The sequence below is a fragment of the Semicossyphus pulcher genome, unplaced genomic scaffold (genome assembly GCF_022749685.1).
Source record: "Semicossyphus pulcher isolate SPU_LCO1_2020_fin unplaced genomic scaffold, fSemPul1.0.p SCAF_22, whole genome shotgun sequence".
In the NCBI taxonomy this organism is placed as follows: Eukaryota; Metazoa; Chordata; class Actinopteri; order Labriformes; family Labridae; genus Semicossyphus; species Semicossyphus pulcher.
In genome coordinates this window covers 6,904,170-6,921,001 of record NW_027211696.1, presented here as the reverse complement: position 1 = coordinate 6,921,001, position 16,832 = coordinate 6,904,170, and positions in this window count along the sequence as shown.

The window sequence follows — 16,832 nt, the reverse complement described above, 5'->3', positions numbered from 1 at the left end:
CTGCGTCATTATACCTGTCGTCTCGATGTGTTGTCTGACTGCGTCATTATACCCGTCATCACGCTGTGTTGCCTCAGTGCGTCATTATACACGTCAACCTGATGTGTTGTCTGACTGCGTCATTATACCCGTCATCCCGATGTGTTGTCTTACTGCGTCATTATACCTGTCGTCTGAATGTGTTGTCTCACTGCGTCATTATACCCGTCATCCCACTGTGTTGTCTCACTACGTCATTATACCTGTCATCTCAATGTGTTGTCTCACTGCGTCACTATACCTGTCATCTCAATGTGTCGTCTCACTGCGTCATTATACCTGTCATCCTGATGTGTTGTTTGACTGCGTCATTATAGCTGTCGTCTCGATGTGTTGTCTTAATGCGTCATTATACCCGTCATCACGATGTGTTGTCTCAATTTGTCATTATACCCGTCATCCCCCTGTGTTGTCTCACTTTGTCATTATACCTGTCGTCCTGTTGTGTCGACTTACTGTTACATTAAACCTGTCGTCTCAATGTGGCGTCTTACTGCGTCATTATACCCGTCGTCCCGATGTGTCGTCTTACTGCGTCATTATACATGTCGTCCTCATGTGTCGTCTCACTGCGTCAATATCCCTGTCATTTCAATGTGTCGTCTCACTGCGTCATTATACCTGTCGTCCTGACGTGTCGTCTCACTGCATCATTATACCTGTCATCTCAATGTGTCGTCTCACTGCGTCATTATACCTGTCATCTCAATGTGTTGTCTCACTGCGTCATTATACCCGTCATCCCGCTGTGTTGTCTCACTGTGTCATTATACCTGTCATCTCAATGTGTTGTCTCACTGCGTCATTATACCCGTCATCCCACTGTGTTGTCTCACTGCGTCATTATACCTGTCATCTCAATGTGTTGTCTCACTGTGTCACTATACCTGTCATCTCAATGTGTCGTCTCACTGCGTCATTATACCTGTCATCCTGATGTGTTGTCTGACTGCGTCATTATAGCTGTCGTCTCGATGTGTTGTCTTAATGCGTCATTATACCCGTCATCACGATGTGTTGTCTCACTTTGTCATTATACCTGTCGTCCTGTTGTGTCGACTTACTGTGACATTAAACCTGTCGTCTCAATGTGGCGTCTTACTGCGTCATTATACCTGTCGTCCCGATGTGTCGTCTTACTGCGTCATTATACCTGTCGTCCTGATGTGTCGTCTCACTGCGTCAATATCCCTGTCATCTCAGTGTGTCGTCTCACTGCGTCATTATACCTGTCGTCCAGACGTGTCGTCTCACTGCATCATTATACCTGTCATCTCAATGTGTCGTCTTACTGCGTCATTATACCTGTCATCTCAATGTGTTGTCTCACTGCGTCATTATACCGGTCATCCTGATGTGTTGTCTTACTGTGTCATTATACCTGTCATCTCAATGTGTTGTCTCACTGCGTCATTACACCCGTCATCCCACTGTGTTGTCTCACTGCGTCATTATACCTGTCATATCAATGTGTTGTCTCACTGCGTCACTATACCTGTCATCTCAATGTGTCGTCTCACTGCGTCATTATACCTGTCATCCTGATGTGTTGTCTGACTGCGTCATTATAGCTGTCATCACAATGTGTTGTCTCACTGCGTCATTATAGCTGTCGTCCTGATGTGTTGTCTGACAGCGTCATTCAACCCGTCATCCTGATGTGACGTCTCACTGCGTCATTATACCTGTCATCTCAATGTGTTGTCTCACTGCGTCATCATACCGGTCATCCTGATGTGTTGTCTGACTGCGTCATTATAGCTGTCGTATCGATGTGTTGTCTCACTGCGTCATTATACCCGTCATCACACTGTGTTGCCTCAGTGCGTCATTATACCTGTCGTCTCGATGTGTTGTCTCACTGCGTCATTATACCCGTCATCCTGATGTGTTGTCTCACTGCGTCATTATACCCATCAACCTGATGTCTTGTCTGACTGCGTCATTATACCCGTCGTCCCGATGTGTCGTCTTACTGCGTCATTATACCTGTTGTCCTGATGTGTTGTCCTGATGCGTTGTCTGACAGCGTCATTCAACCCGTCATCCTGATGTGATGTCTTACTGCGTCATTATACCCGTCATCCCGCTATGTTGTCTCACTGCGTCTTTAAACCTGTCATCTCAATGTGTTGTCTCACTGCGTCATTATACCCGTCATCTCAATGTGTTGTCTCACTGCGTCATTATACCTGTCGTCCTGATATTTTGTCTGACTGCGTCATTATACCGGTCATCCTGATGTGTTGTCTGACTGCGTCATTATAGCTGTAGTCTCGATGTGTTGTCTCACTGCGTCATTATACCTGTCGTCTCGATGTGTTGTCTGACTGCGTCATTATACCCGTCATCATGCTGTGTTGCCTCAGTGCGTCATTATACACGTCAACCTGATGTGTTGTCTCACTGCGTCATTATACCCGTCATCCCGATGTGTTGTCTTACTGCGTCATTATACCTGTCGTCTGAATGTGTTGTATTACTGCGTCATTATACCTGTCGTCTGAATATGTTGTCTCACTGTGTCCTTATACCCGTCATCCTGATGTGTTGTCTGACTGCGTCATTATACCCGTCATCCCAATGTGTTGTCTTACTGCGTCATTATACCTGTCATCTCAATGTGTCGTCTCACTGCGTCATTATACCTGTCATCTCAATGTGTCGTCTCACAGCGTCATTATACCTGTCATCTCAATGTGTTGTCTCACTGTGTCACTATACCTGTCATCTCAATGTGTCGTCTCACTGCGTCATTATACCGGTCATCCTGATGTGTTGTCTGACTGCGTCATTATAGCTGTCGTATCGATGTGTTGTCTCACTGCGTCATTATACCCGTCATCACACTGTGTTGCCTCAGTGCGTCATTATACCTGTCGTCTCGATGTGTTGTCCCACTGCGTCATTATACCCGTCATCCTGATGTGTTGTCTCACTGCGTCATTATACCCATCAACCTGATGTCTTGTCTGACTGCGTCATTATACCCGTCGTCCCGATGTGTCGTCTTACTGCGTCATTATACCTGTTGTCCTGATGTGTTGTCCTGATGCGTTGTCTGACAGAGTCATTCAACCCGTCATCCTGATGTGATGTCTTACTGCGTCATTATACCCGTCATCCCGCTATGTTGTCTCACTGCGTCTTTAAACCTGTCATCTCAATGTGTTGTCTCACTGCGTAGTTATACCTGTCATCTCACTGTGTTGACTAACTGCGTCATTATACCCGTCATCTCAATGTGTTGTCTCACTGCGTCATTATACCTGTCGTCCTGATATTTTGTCTGACTGCGTCATTATACACGTCATCCCGATGTGTTGTCTCACTGCGTCATTATACCTGTCATCTCAATGTGTTGTCATACTGTGTCATTATACCTGTTGTCCTGATGTGTTGTCTTACTGTATCAACATATCGGTCATCACAATGTGTTGTCTCACTGCGTGATTATAGCTGTCGTCCTGATGTGTTGTCTGACAGCGTCATTCAACCCGTCATCCTGATGTGATGTCTTACTGCGTCATTATACCTGTCATCACAATGTGTTGTCTCACTGCGTGATTATAGCTGTCGTCCTGATGTGTTGTCTGACAGCGTCATTCAACCCGTCATCCTGATGTGATGTCTTACTGCGACATTACAACTGTCGTCTCAATGTGGCGTCTTACTGCGTCATTATACCTGTCGTCCCGATGTGTCGTCTTACTGCGTCATTATACCTGTCGTCCTGATGTGTCGTCTCACTGCGTCAATATCCCTGTCATCTCAATGTGTCGTCTCAATGCGTCATTATACCTGTCGTCCTGACGTGTCGTCTCACTGCATCATTATACCTGTCATCTCAATGTGTCGTCTCACTGCGTCATTATACCTGTCATCTCAATGTGTTGTCTCACTGCGTCATTATACCCATCATCCCGCTGTGTTGTCTCACTTTGTCATTATACCTGTCATCTCAATGTGTTGTCTCACTGCGTCATTATACCCGTCATCCCACTGTGTTGTCTCACTGCGTCATTATACCTGTCATCTCAATGTGTTGTCTCACTGCGTCACTATACCTGTCATCTCAATGTGTCGTCTCACTGCGTCACTATACCTGTCATCTCAATGTGTTGTCTCACTGCGTCATTATACCCGTCATCCCACTGTGTTGTCTCACTGCGTCATTATACCTGTCATCTCAATGTGTTGTCTCATTGCGTCACTATACCTGTCATCTCAATGTGTCGTCTCACTGCGTCACTATACCTGTCATCTCAATGTGTTGTCTCACTGCGTCATTATACCCGTCATCCCACTGTGTTGTCTCACTGCGTCACTATACCTGTCATCTCAATGTGTTGGCTCACTGCGTCACTATACCTGTCATCTCAATGTGTTGTCTCACTGCGTCATTATACCTGTCGTCTCGATGTGTTGTCTGACTGCGTCATTTTACCCGTTATCACGCTGTGTTGCCTCAGTGCGTCATTATACACCATCAACCTGATGTGTTGTCTGACAGCGTCATTATACCCGTCATCCCGATGTGTTGTCTTACTGCGTCATTATACCTGTCGTCTGAATATGTTGTCTCCCTGCGTCATTATACCCGTCATCCTGATGTGTTGTCTTACTGCGTCATTATACCCGTCATCCCGATGTGACGTCTCACTGCGTCATTATACCTGTCATCTCAATGTGTCGTCTCACTGTGTCATTATACCCGTCATCCCCGTGTTGTCTCACTGTGTCATTATACCTGTCGTCCTGTTGTGTCGACTTACTGCGTCATTATACCTGTCGTCTCAATGTGGCGTCTCACTGCGTCATTATACCCGTCATCACGATGTGTTGTCTGACTGCGTCATTATACCCGTCATCCCCCTGTGTTGTCTCACTGTGTCATTATAAATGTCGTCCTGATGTGTCGTCTCACTGCGTCAATATCCCTGTCATCTCAATGTGTCGTCTCACTGCGTCATTATACCTGTCATCTCACTGTGTCATTATACCTGTCATCTCAATGTGTTGTCTTACTGCGTCATTATACCCGTCATCCCGCTGTGTTGTCTCACTGCGTCATTATACCTGTCATCTCAATGTGTCGTCTCACTGCATCATTATACCCGTCGTCTGAATATGTTGTCTCACTGTGTCCTTATACCCGTCATCCTGATGTGTTGTCTGACTGCGTCATTATACCCGTCATCCCAATGTGTTGTCTTACTGCGTCATTATACCTGTCATCTCAATGTGTCGTCTCACTGCGTCATTATACCTGTCATCTCAATGTGTCGTCTCACAGCGTCATTATACCTGTCATCTCAATGTATTGTCTCACTGTGTCACTATACCTGTCATCTCAATGTGTCGTCTCACTGAGTCATTATACCGGTCATCCTGATGTGTTGTCTGACTGCGTCATTATACCTGTCGTCTCGATGTGTTGTCTCACTGCGTCATTATACCCGTCATTCCGATGTGTTGTCTTACTGCGTCATTATACCCGTCATCCTGATGTGTTGTCTCACTGCGTCATTATACCCGTCAAACTGATGTCTTGTCTGACTGCGTCATTAAACCCGTCATCCCGATGTGTTGCCTAACTGCGTCATTATACCTGTCGTCCTGATTGTCATCTCACTGCGTCATTATACCTGTCATCTCAATGTGTTGTCTTACTGCGTCCTTATAACTGTCGTCCTGATGTTTTGTCCTGATGTGTCGTCTCACAGCGTCATTATACCTGTCATCTCAATGTGTCGTCTCACAGCGTCATTATACCTGTCATCTCAATGTGTTGTCTTACTGCGTCATTATACCTGTCGTCTTGATGTGTTGTCTTACTGCGTCATTATACCCGTCATCCCGATGTGTTGTCCTGATTGTCGTCTCACTGCGTCATTATACCTGTCATCTCAATGTGTTGTCTTACTGCGTCCTTATACCTGTCGTCCTGATGTTTTGTCCTGATGTGTCGTCTCACAGCGTCATTATACCTGTCATCTCAATGTGTCGTCTCACAGCGTCATTATACCTGTCATCTCAATGTGTTGCCTAACTGCGTCATTATACCTGTCGTCCTGATTGTCATCTCACTGCGTCATTATACCTGTCATCTCAATGTGTCGTCTTACTGCGTCCTTATAACTGTCGTCCTGATGTTTTGTCCTGATGTGTCGTCTCACAGCGTCATTATACCTGTCATCTCAATGTGTCGTCTCACAGCGTCATTATACCTGTCATCTCAATGTGTTGTATTACTGCGTCATTATACCTGTCGTCTTGATGTGTTGTCTTACTGCGTCATTATAACTGTTGTCCTGATTGTCGTCTCACTGCGTCATTATACCCGTCATCCCGATGTGTCGTCTCACTGCATCGTTATACCCGTCATCCCCCTGTGTTGTTTTACTGCGTCATTACACCTGTCATCCTGATGCGTTGTCTTACTGCGTCATTATACCCGTCATCCCGATGTGTTGTCTTACTGGGTCATTATACCTGTCATCTCAATGTGTCGTCTCACTGCGTCATTATACCTGTCATCTCAATGTCTTGTCTCCCTGCGTCATTATACCTGTCATCCTGATGTGTTGTCTCACTGTGTCATTATACCTGTCATTTCAATGTGTTGTCTCACTGCATCGTTATACCTGTCGTGATGATGTGTTGTCTGACTGCATCATTAAACCCGTCATCCCGATGTGTTGCCTTACTGCGTCATTATACCTGTCGTCCTGATGTGTCGTCTCACTGCGTCATTATACCCGTCGTCTCGATGTGTTGTTTCACTGCGTCATTATACCTGTCATCTCAGTGTGTTGTCTTACTGCGTCATTATACCCGTCATCCCGATGTGTTGTCTTACTGCGTCATAATACCCGTCGTCCTGATGTGTCGTCTCACTACGTCATTATACCTGTCATCTCAATGTGTTGTCTTACTGGGTCATTATACCCGTCATCCCGATGTGTTGTCTTACTGGGTCATTATACCTGTCATCTCAATGTGTCGTCTCACTGCGTCATTATACCTGTCATCTCAATGTCTTGTCTCCCTGCATCATTATACCTGTCATCCTGATGTGTTGTCTCACTGTGTCATTATACCTGTCATCTCAATGTGTTGTCACACTGCATCGTTATACCTGTCGTGATGATGTGTTGTCTGACTGTGTCATAATACCCGTCATCCCGATGTGTTGCCTTACTGCGTCATTATACCTGTCGTCCTGATGTGTTGTCTTACTGTGTCATTATACCTGTCGTCTCGATGTGTTGTCTTACTGCGTCATTATACCTGTCGTCTCGATGTGTTGTCTTACTGCGTCATTATACCCGTCATCTCAATGTATCGTCTTACTGCGTCATTATACCTGTCATCTCAATGTGTTGTCATACTGACTCATTATACCCGTCATCCCGCTGTGTTGTCTCACTGCGTCATTATACCTGTCATCTCAATGTGTTGTTAATGTGTAGCTTATTATAGCTGTCGTCCTGATGTGTTGTCTCACTGCGTCATTATACCTGTCGTCCTGATGTGTTGTCTGACTGCGTCATTATACACGTCATCCCGATGTGTTGTCTTACTGTGTCATTATACCTGTCGTCTTAATGTGTCGTCTCACTGCGTCATTATGCCTGTCATCTCAATGTGTTGTCTCACTGCGTCATTATACCTATTGTCTTGTTGTGTCGTCTGACTGCGTCATTACACCTATCGTCCTGATGTGTTGTCTCACTGCGTCATTATACACGTCATCCAGATGTGTTGTCTTACTGCGTCATTATACCCGTCATCCTGATGTGTTGTCTTACTGCGTCATTATACCTGTCGTCTCGATGTGTTGTCTTACTGCGTCATTATACCTGTCGTCTCGATGTGTTGTCTTACTGCGTCATTATACCGGTCATCTCAATGTGTTGTCTCACTGCATCATTATAGCTGTCGTCCTGATGTGTTGTCTTACTGCGTAATTATACCTGTCGTCCTGATGTGTCGTCCTGATGTGTCGTCTCACTGCGTCATTATACCTGTCGTCTCGATGTGTTGTCTTACTGCGTCATTATACCTGTCGTCTCGATGTGTTGTCTTACTGCGTCATTATACCCGTCATCTCAATGTGTTGTCTCACTGCATCATTATACCTGTCGTCCTGATGTGTCGTCATGATGTGTCGTCTCTCTGCTTCATTATACCTGTCATCTCAATGTGTTGTCTCAATGCGTCATTATAGCTGTCGTCCTGATGTGTCTTCTAACTGCGTCATTATACCTGTCATCTCAATGTGTCGTCTCACTGCGTCATTATAACTGTCATCCTGATGTGTCGTCCTACTGCGTCATTATACCTGTTGTTCTGATTGTCGTCTCACTGCGTCATTATACCTGTCATCTCAATGTGTTGTCTCACTGCGTCATTATACCTGTCATCTCAATGTGTTGTCTCACTGCGTCATTAAACCCGTCATCTCAATGTGTTGTCTCACTGCGTCATTAAACCCGTCATCCCTGTGTTGTCTCACTGCGTCATTATACCTGTCATCTCAATGTGTCGTCTCACTGCGTCATTATACCTGACATCTCAATGTGTCGTCTCACAGCGTCATTATACCTGTCATCTCAATGTGTCGTCTCACAGCGTCATTATACCTGTCATCTCAATGTGTCGTCTCACAGCGTCATTATACCAGTCATCCCGTTGTGTTGTCTCACTGCGTCATTATACCTGTCATCTCAATGTGTTGTCTCACTGCGTCATTATATCTGTCATCTCAATGTGTTGTCTCATTGTGTCCATTATACCTGTCATCTCAATGTGTTGTCTCACTGTGTCATTATAGCCGTCGTCTCGATGTGTTGTCTCACTGCGTCATTATACCCGTCATCACGCTGTGTTGCCTCAGTGCGTCATTATACCTGTCGTCTCGATGTGTTGTCTTACTGCGTCATTATACCTGTTGTCTCGATGTGTTGTCTTACTGCGTCATGATACCCGTCATCACGATGTGTTGTCTTACTGCGTCATTATACCTGTTGTTCTGATTGTCGTCTCACTGCGTCATTATACCTGTCATCTCAATGTGTTTTCTCACTGCGTCATTATACCTGTCATCTCAATGTGTTGTCCTACTGTGTCATTATACCTTGATGTGTTGTCTTACTGTATCAACATATCTGTCATCACAATGTGTTGCCTCACTGCGTCATTATTGCTGTCGTCCTGATGTGTTGTCTGACAGCGTCATTATACCCGTCATCCCGCTGTGTTGTCTCACTGCGTCTTTAAACCTGTCATCTCAATGTGTTGTCTCACTGCGTAGTTATACCTGTCATCTCACTGTGTTGTCTAACTGCGTCATTATACCCGTCATCTCAATGTGTTGTCTCACTGCGTCATTATACCTGTCGTCCTGATATTTTGTCTGACTGCGTCATTATACACGTCATCCCGATGTGTTGTCTCACTGCGTCATTATACCTGTCATCTCAATGTGTTGTCCTACTGTGTCATTATACCTGTTGTCCTGATGTGTTGTCTTACTGTATCAACATATCGGTCATGACAATGTGTTGTCTCACTGCGTCATTATAGCTGTCGTCCTGATGTGTTGTCTGACAGCGTCATTCAACCCGTCATCCTGATGTGATGTCTTACTGCGTCATTATACCCGTCATCCCCGTGTTGTCTCACTGTGTCATTATACCTGTCGTCCTGTTGTGTCGACTTACTGCGTCATTATACCTGTCGTCTCAATGTGGCGTCTCACTGCGTCATTATACCCGTCATCACGATGTGTTGTCTTACTGCATCATTATACCTGTCATCTCAATGTGTCGTCTCACTGCGTCATTATACCTGTCATCTCAATGTGTTGTCTCACTGCGTCATTATACCCGTCATCCCGCTGTGTTGTCTCACTGTGTCATTATACCTGTCATCTCAATGTGTTGTCTCACTGCGTCATTATACCCGTCATCCCACTGTGTTGTCTCACTGCGTCATTATACCTGTCATCTCAATGTGTTGTCTCACTGCGTCACTATACCTGTCATCTCAATGTGTCGTCTCACTGCGTCATTATACCTGTCATCCTGATGTGTTGTCTGACTGCGTCATTATAGCTGTCGTCTCGATGTGTTGTCTTAATGCGTCATTATACCCGTCATCACGATGTGTTGTATCACTTTGTCATTATACCTGTCGTCCTGTTGTGTCGACTTACTGTGACATTAAACCTGTCGTCTCAATGTGGCGTCTTACTGCGTCATTATACCCGTCGTCCCGATGTGTCGTCTTACTGCGTCATTATACCTGTCGTCCTCATGTGTCGTCTCACTGCGTCAATATCCCTGTCATCTCAATGTGTCGTCTCACTGCGTCATTATACCTGTCATCTCAATGTGTCGTCTCACTGCGTCATTATACCTGTCATCTCAATGTGTTGTCTCACTGCGTCATTATACTCGTCATCCCGCTGTGTTGTCTCACTGTGTCATTATACCTGTCATCTCAATGTGTTGTCTCACTGCGTCATTATACCCGTCATCCTGATGTGTTGTCTCACTGCGTCATTATACCCGTCATCCCACTGTGTTGTCTCACTGCGTCATTATACCTGTCATCTCAATGTGTTGTATTACTGCGTCATTATAGCTGTCGTCCTGTTGTGTCGACTTACTGCGTCATTATACCTTTCGTCTCAATGTGGCGTCTCACTGCGTCATTATACCTGTCATCACGATGTGCTGTCTTACTGCGTCATTATACCCGTCATCCCCCTGTGTTGTCTCACTGTGTCATTATACCTGTCATCTCAATGTGTCGTCTCACTGCGTCATTATACCTGTCATCTCAATGTGTCGTCTCACAGCGTCATTATACCTGTCATCTCAATGTGTTGTCTCACTGTGTCATTATACCTGTCATCTCAATGTGTTGTCTCACTGCGTCACTATACCTGTCATCTCAATGTGTCGTCTCACTGCGTCATTATACCGGTCATCCTGATGTGTTGTCTGACTGCGTCATTATAGCTGTCGTCTCGATGTGTTGTCTCACTGCGTCATTATACCCGTCATTCCGATGTGTTGTCTTACTGCGTCATTATACCCGTCATCCCCGTGTTGTCTCACTGTGTCATTATACCTGTCGTCCTGTTGTGTCGACTTACTGCGTCATTATACCTGTCGTCTCAATGTGGCGTCTCACTGCGTCATTATACCCGTCATCACGATGTGTTGTCTTACTGCGTCATTATACCCGTCATCCCCCTGTGTTGTCTCACTTTGTCATTATACCTGTCGTCCTGTTGTGTCGACTTACTGTTACATTAAACCTGTCGTCTCAATGTGGCGTCTTACTGCGTCATTATACCCGTCGTCCCGATGTGTCGTCTTACTGCGTCATTATACCTGTCGTCCTCATGTGTTGTCTCACTGCGTCAATATCCCTGTCATCTCAATGTGTCGTCTCACTGCGTCATTATACCTGTCGTCCTGACGTGTCGTCTCACTGCATCATTATACCTGTCATCTCAATGTGTCGTCTCACTGCGTCATTATACCTGTCGTCCTGTTGTGTCGACTTACTGCGTCATTATACCTGTCGTCTCAATGTGGCGTCTCACTGCGTCATTATACCCGTCATCACGATGTGTTGTCTTACTGCGTCATTATACCTGTCGTCCTGTTGTGTCGACTTACTGCGTCATTATACCTGTCGTCTCAATGTGGCGTCTCACTGCGTCATTATACCCGTCATCACGATGTGTTGTCTTACTGCGTCATTATACCCGTCATCCCCCTGTGTTGTCTCACTTTGTCATTATACCTGTCGTCCTGTTGTGTCGACTTACTGTTACATTAAACCTGTCGTCTCAATGTGGCGTCTTACTGCGTCATTATACCCGTCATCCTGATGTGTTGTCTCACTGCGTCATTATACCCGTCAACCTGATGTCTTGTCTTACTGCGTCATTATACCTGTTGTCCTGATGTGTTGTCCTGATGTGTTGTCCTGATGTGTCGTCTGACAGCGTCATTCAACCCGTCATCCTGATGTGATGTCTTACTGCGTCATTATACCCGTCATCCCCGTGTTGTCTCACTGTGTCATTATACCTGTCGTCCTGTTGTGTCGACTTACTGCGTCATTATACCTGTCGTCTCAATGTGGCGTCTCACTGCGTCATTATACCTGTCATCCTGATGTGTTGTCTGACTGCGTCATTATAGCTGTCGTCTCGATGTGTTGTCTTAATGCGTCATTATACCCGTCATCACGATGTGTTGTCTCACTTTGTCATTATACCTGTCGTCCTGTTGTGTCGACTTACTGTGACATTAAACCTGTCGTCTCAATGTGGCGTCTTACTGCGTCATTATACCCGTCGTCCCGATGTGTCGTCTTACTGCGTCATTATACCTGTCGTCCTCATGTGTCGTCTCACTGCGTCAATATCCCTGTCATCTCAATGTGTCGTCTCACTGCGTCATTATACCTGTCGTCCTGACGTGTCGTCTCACTGCATCATTATACCTGTCATCTCAATGTGTCGTCTCACTGCGTCATTATACCTGTCATCTCAATGTGTTGTCTCACTGCGTCATTATACCCGTCATCCCGCTGTGTTGTCTCACTGTGTCATTATACCTGCCATCTCAATGTGTTGTCTCACTGCGTCATTATACCAGTCATCCTGATGTGTTGTCTCACTGCGTCATTATACCCGTCATCCCACTGTGTTGTCTCACTGCGTCATTATACCTGTCATCTCAATGTGTTGTCTCACTGCGTCACTATACCTGTCATCTCAATGTGTCGTCTCACTGCGTCATTATACCTGTCATCCTGATGTGTTGTCTCACTGCGTCATTATAGCTGTCGTCTCGATGTGTTGTCTCACTGCGTCATTATACCCGTCATCACGATGTGTTGTCTTACTGCGTCATTATACCCGTCATCCCCCTGTGTTGTCTCACTGTGTCATTATACCTGCCGTCCTGTTGTGTCGATTTACTGCGACATTATACCTGTCGTCTCAATGTGGCGTCTTACTACGTCATTATACCTGTCGTCCCGATGTGTCGTCTTACTGCGTCATTATACCTGTCGTCCTGATGTGTCGTCTCACTGCGTCAATATCACTGTCATCTCAGTGTGTCGTCTCACTGCGTCATTATACCTGTCGTCCTGACGTGTCGTCTCACTGCATCATTATACCTGTCATCTCAATGTGTTGTCTTACTGCGTCATTATACCTGTCATCTCAATGTGTCATCTTACTGCGTCATTATACCTGTCGTCCTGATACGTCGTCTGACTGTGTCATTATACCAGTCGTCTCGATAAGTTGTTTTACTGCGTAATTATACCTGTCATCTCAATGTGTTGTCTTACTGAGTCATTATACCCGTCAACACAATGTGTTGTCTCACTGCGTCATTATACCTGTCCTCTCGATGTGCTGTCTCACTGCGTCATTATACCTGTCGTCCTGATGTGTTGTCTTACTGCGTCATTATACCTGTCGTCCTGATGTGTCGTCTCACTGCGTCATTATACCTGTCATCTCAATGTGTTGTCTCACTGCGTCATTATACCTGTCGTGATGATGTGTTGTCTGACTGCGTCATAATACCTGTCCTCTCGATGTGCTGTCTCACTGCGTCATTATACCTGTCGTGATGATGTGTTGTCTCACTGCGTAATTATACCTGTCCTCTCGATGTGCTGTCTCACTGCGTCATTATACCTGTCCTCTCGATGTGCTGTCTCACTGCGTCATTATACCTGTCGTCCTGATGTGTTGTCTTACTGCGTCATTATACCTGTCGTCCTGATGTGTCGTCTCACTGCGTCATTATACCTGTCATCTCAATGTGTTGTCTTACTGCGTCATTATACCTGTCGTCCAGATGTGTTGTCGTACTGCGTCATTATACCTGTCATCTCAATGTGTTGTCTCACTGCGTCATTATACCTGTCATCTCAATGTGTTGTCTTACTGCGTCATTATACCTGTCGTCCACATGTGTTGTCGTACTGCGTCATTATACCTGTCATCTCAATGTGTCATCTTGCTGCGTCATTAAACCGGTCGTCCTGATACGTCGTCTCACTGTGTCATAATACCCGTCATATCCAGGTGTTGTCTGACTGCATCATTATACCAGTCGTCTCGATAAGTTGTCTTACTGAGTCATTATACCCGTCAACCCGCTGTGTTGTCTCACTGCGTCATTATAGCTGTCCTCTCGATGTGCTGTCTCACTGCGTCATTATACCTGTCGTCCTGTGTTGTATGACTGCATCATTATACCCGTCATCCTGATGTGTTGTCTTACTGTGTCATTATACCTGTTGTCCTGATGTGTTGTCTTACTGCGTCATTATACCAGTCATCTAAATGTGTTGTCTCACTGCGTCATTATACCCGTCATCCTGATGTGTTGTCTTACTGCGTCATTATACCCGTCATCCCGATGTGTTGTCTTACTGCGTCATTATACCTGTCATCTCAATGTGTTGTCTTACTGCGTCATTATACCCGTCATCCTGATGTGTTGTCTTACTGCGTCATTACACCCGTCATCCTGATGTGTTGTCTTACTGCGTCATTATACCCGTCATCCCGATGTGTTGTTTTACTGTGTAATTATACCTGTCGTCTTAATGTGTCGTCTCACTGCGTCATTATAACTGTCATCTCAATGTGTTGTCTCACTACGTCATTATACGCGTCATCCTGATGTCTCGTCTTACTGCGTCATTATACCTTTTGTCCTGTTGTGTCGTCTGACCGCGTCATTATACCTGTCGTCCTGATGTGTTGTCTCACTGTGTCATTTTACCTGTCGTCTCGATTTGTTGTCTTACTGTGTCATTATACCTGTCATCTCAATGTGTTGTCTCACTGCGTCATTATACCAGTCGTCTCGATAAGTTGTTTTAATGCGTAATTATACCTGTCATCTCAATGTGTTGTATTACTGAGTCATTATACCCGTCAACCCGCTGTGTTGTCTCACTGCGTCATTATAGCTGTCCTCTCGATGTGCTGTCTCACTGCGTCATTATACCTGTCGTCCTGATGTGTTGTCTGACTGCATCATTATACCCGTCATCCTGATGTGTTGTCTTACTGTGTCATTATACCTGATGTCCTGATGTGTTGTCTTACTGCGTCATTATACCTGTCAACTAAATGTGTTGTCTCACTGCGTCATTATACCCGTCATCCTGATGTGTTGTCTTACTGCGTTATTATACCCGTCATCCCGACGTGTTGTCTTACTGCGTCATTATACCTGTCATCTTAATGTGTTGCCTTACTGCGTCATTATACCCGTCATCCAGATGTGTTGTCTTACTGCGTCATTATACCCGTCATCCCGATGTGTTGTTTTACTGTGTAATTATACCTGTCGTCCTGATGTGTCGTCTCACTGCATCATTATAACTGTCATCTCAATGTGTTGTCTCACTACGTCATTATACGTGTCATCCTGATGTCTCGTCTTACTGCGTCATTATACCTTTTGTCCTGTTGTGTCGTCTGACCGCGTCATTATACCTGTCGTCCTGATGTGTTGTCTCACTGCGTCATTATACCCGTCATCCTGATGTATAGTCTTACTGCGTCATTATACCCGTCATCCAGATGTGTTGTCTTACTGCGTCATTATACCCGTCATTTCAATGCGTCTTCTCACTGCGTCATTATACCCGTCGTCCTGATGTGTTGTCTCACTGCGTCATTATACCTGTCATCTCAATGTGTTGTCTCACTGCGTCATTATACCTGTCGTCTGGATAAGTTTTTTTACTGCGTCATTATACCTGTCGTCCTGATGTGTCGTCTCACTGCGTCATTATACCTGTCATCCTAATGTGTTGTCTCACTGCGTCATTATACCTGTATTCCTGATGTGTCGTCTTACTGCGTCATTATACCTGTCGTCCTGATGTGTTGTCTCACTGCATCAATATACCTGTCATCTCAATGTGTTGTCTCACTGTGTCATTTTACCTGTCGTCTCGATTTGTTGTCTCACTGCGTCATTATACCTGTCATCTCAATGTGTTGTCTCACTGCGTCATTATACCTGTCGTCCTGATGTGTTGTCTGACTGCATCATTATACCCGTCATCCTGATGTGTTCTTACTTTGTCATTATACCTGTCATCTCAATGTGTCGTCTCACTGCGTCATTATACCTGTCATCTCAATGTGTCGTCTCACCGTGTCATTATACCCGTCATCCCGATGTGTTGTCTTACTGAGTCTTTATACCTGTCGTCCAGATGTGTCGTCTAACTGCGTCATTATACCTGTCCTCTCGATGTGTTGTCTTACTGCGTCATTATACCTGTCGTCTCAATGTGTTGTCTCACTGCGTCATTATACCCGTCATCCGGAGTTGTTGTCTCACTGCATCATTATATCGTCATCCTGATGTGTTGTCTCACTGCTTCATTATAGCTGTCGTCTCGATGTGTTGTCTTACTGCGTCATTATACCAGTCATCACGATGTGTTGTCTTATTGCGTCATTATACCTGTTGTCCTGATTGTCGTCTCTCTGCTTCATTATACCTGTCATCTCAATGTGTTGTCTCAATGCGTCATTATAGCTGTCGTCCTGATGTGTCTTCTAACTGCGTCATTATACCTGTCATCTCAATGTGTCGTCTCACTGCGTCATTATAACTGTCATCCTGATGTGTCGTCCTACTGCGTCATTATACCTGTTGTTCTGATTGTCGTCTCACTGCGTCATTATACCTGTCATC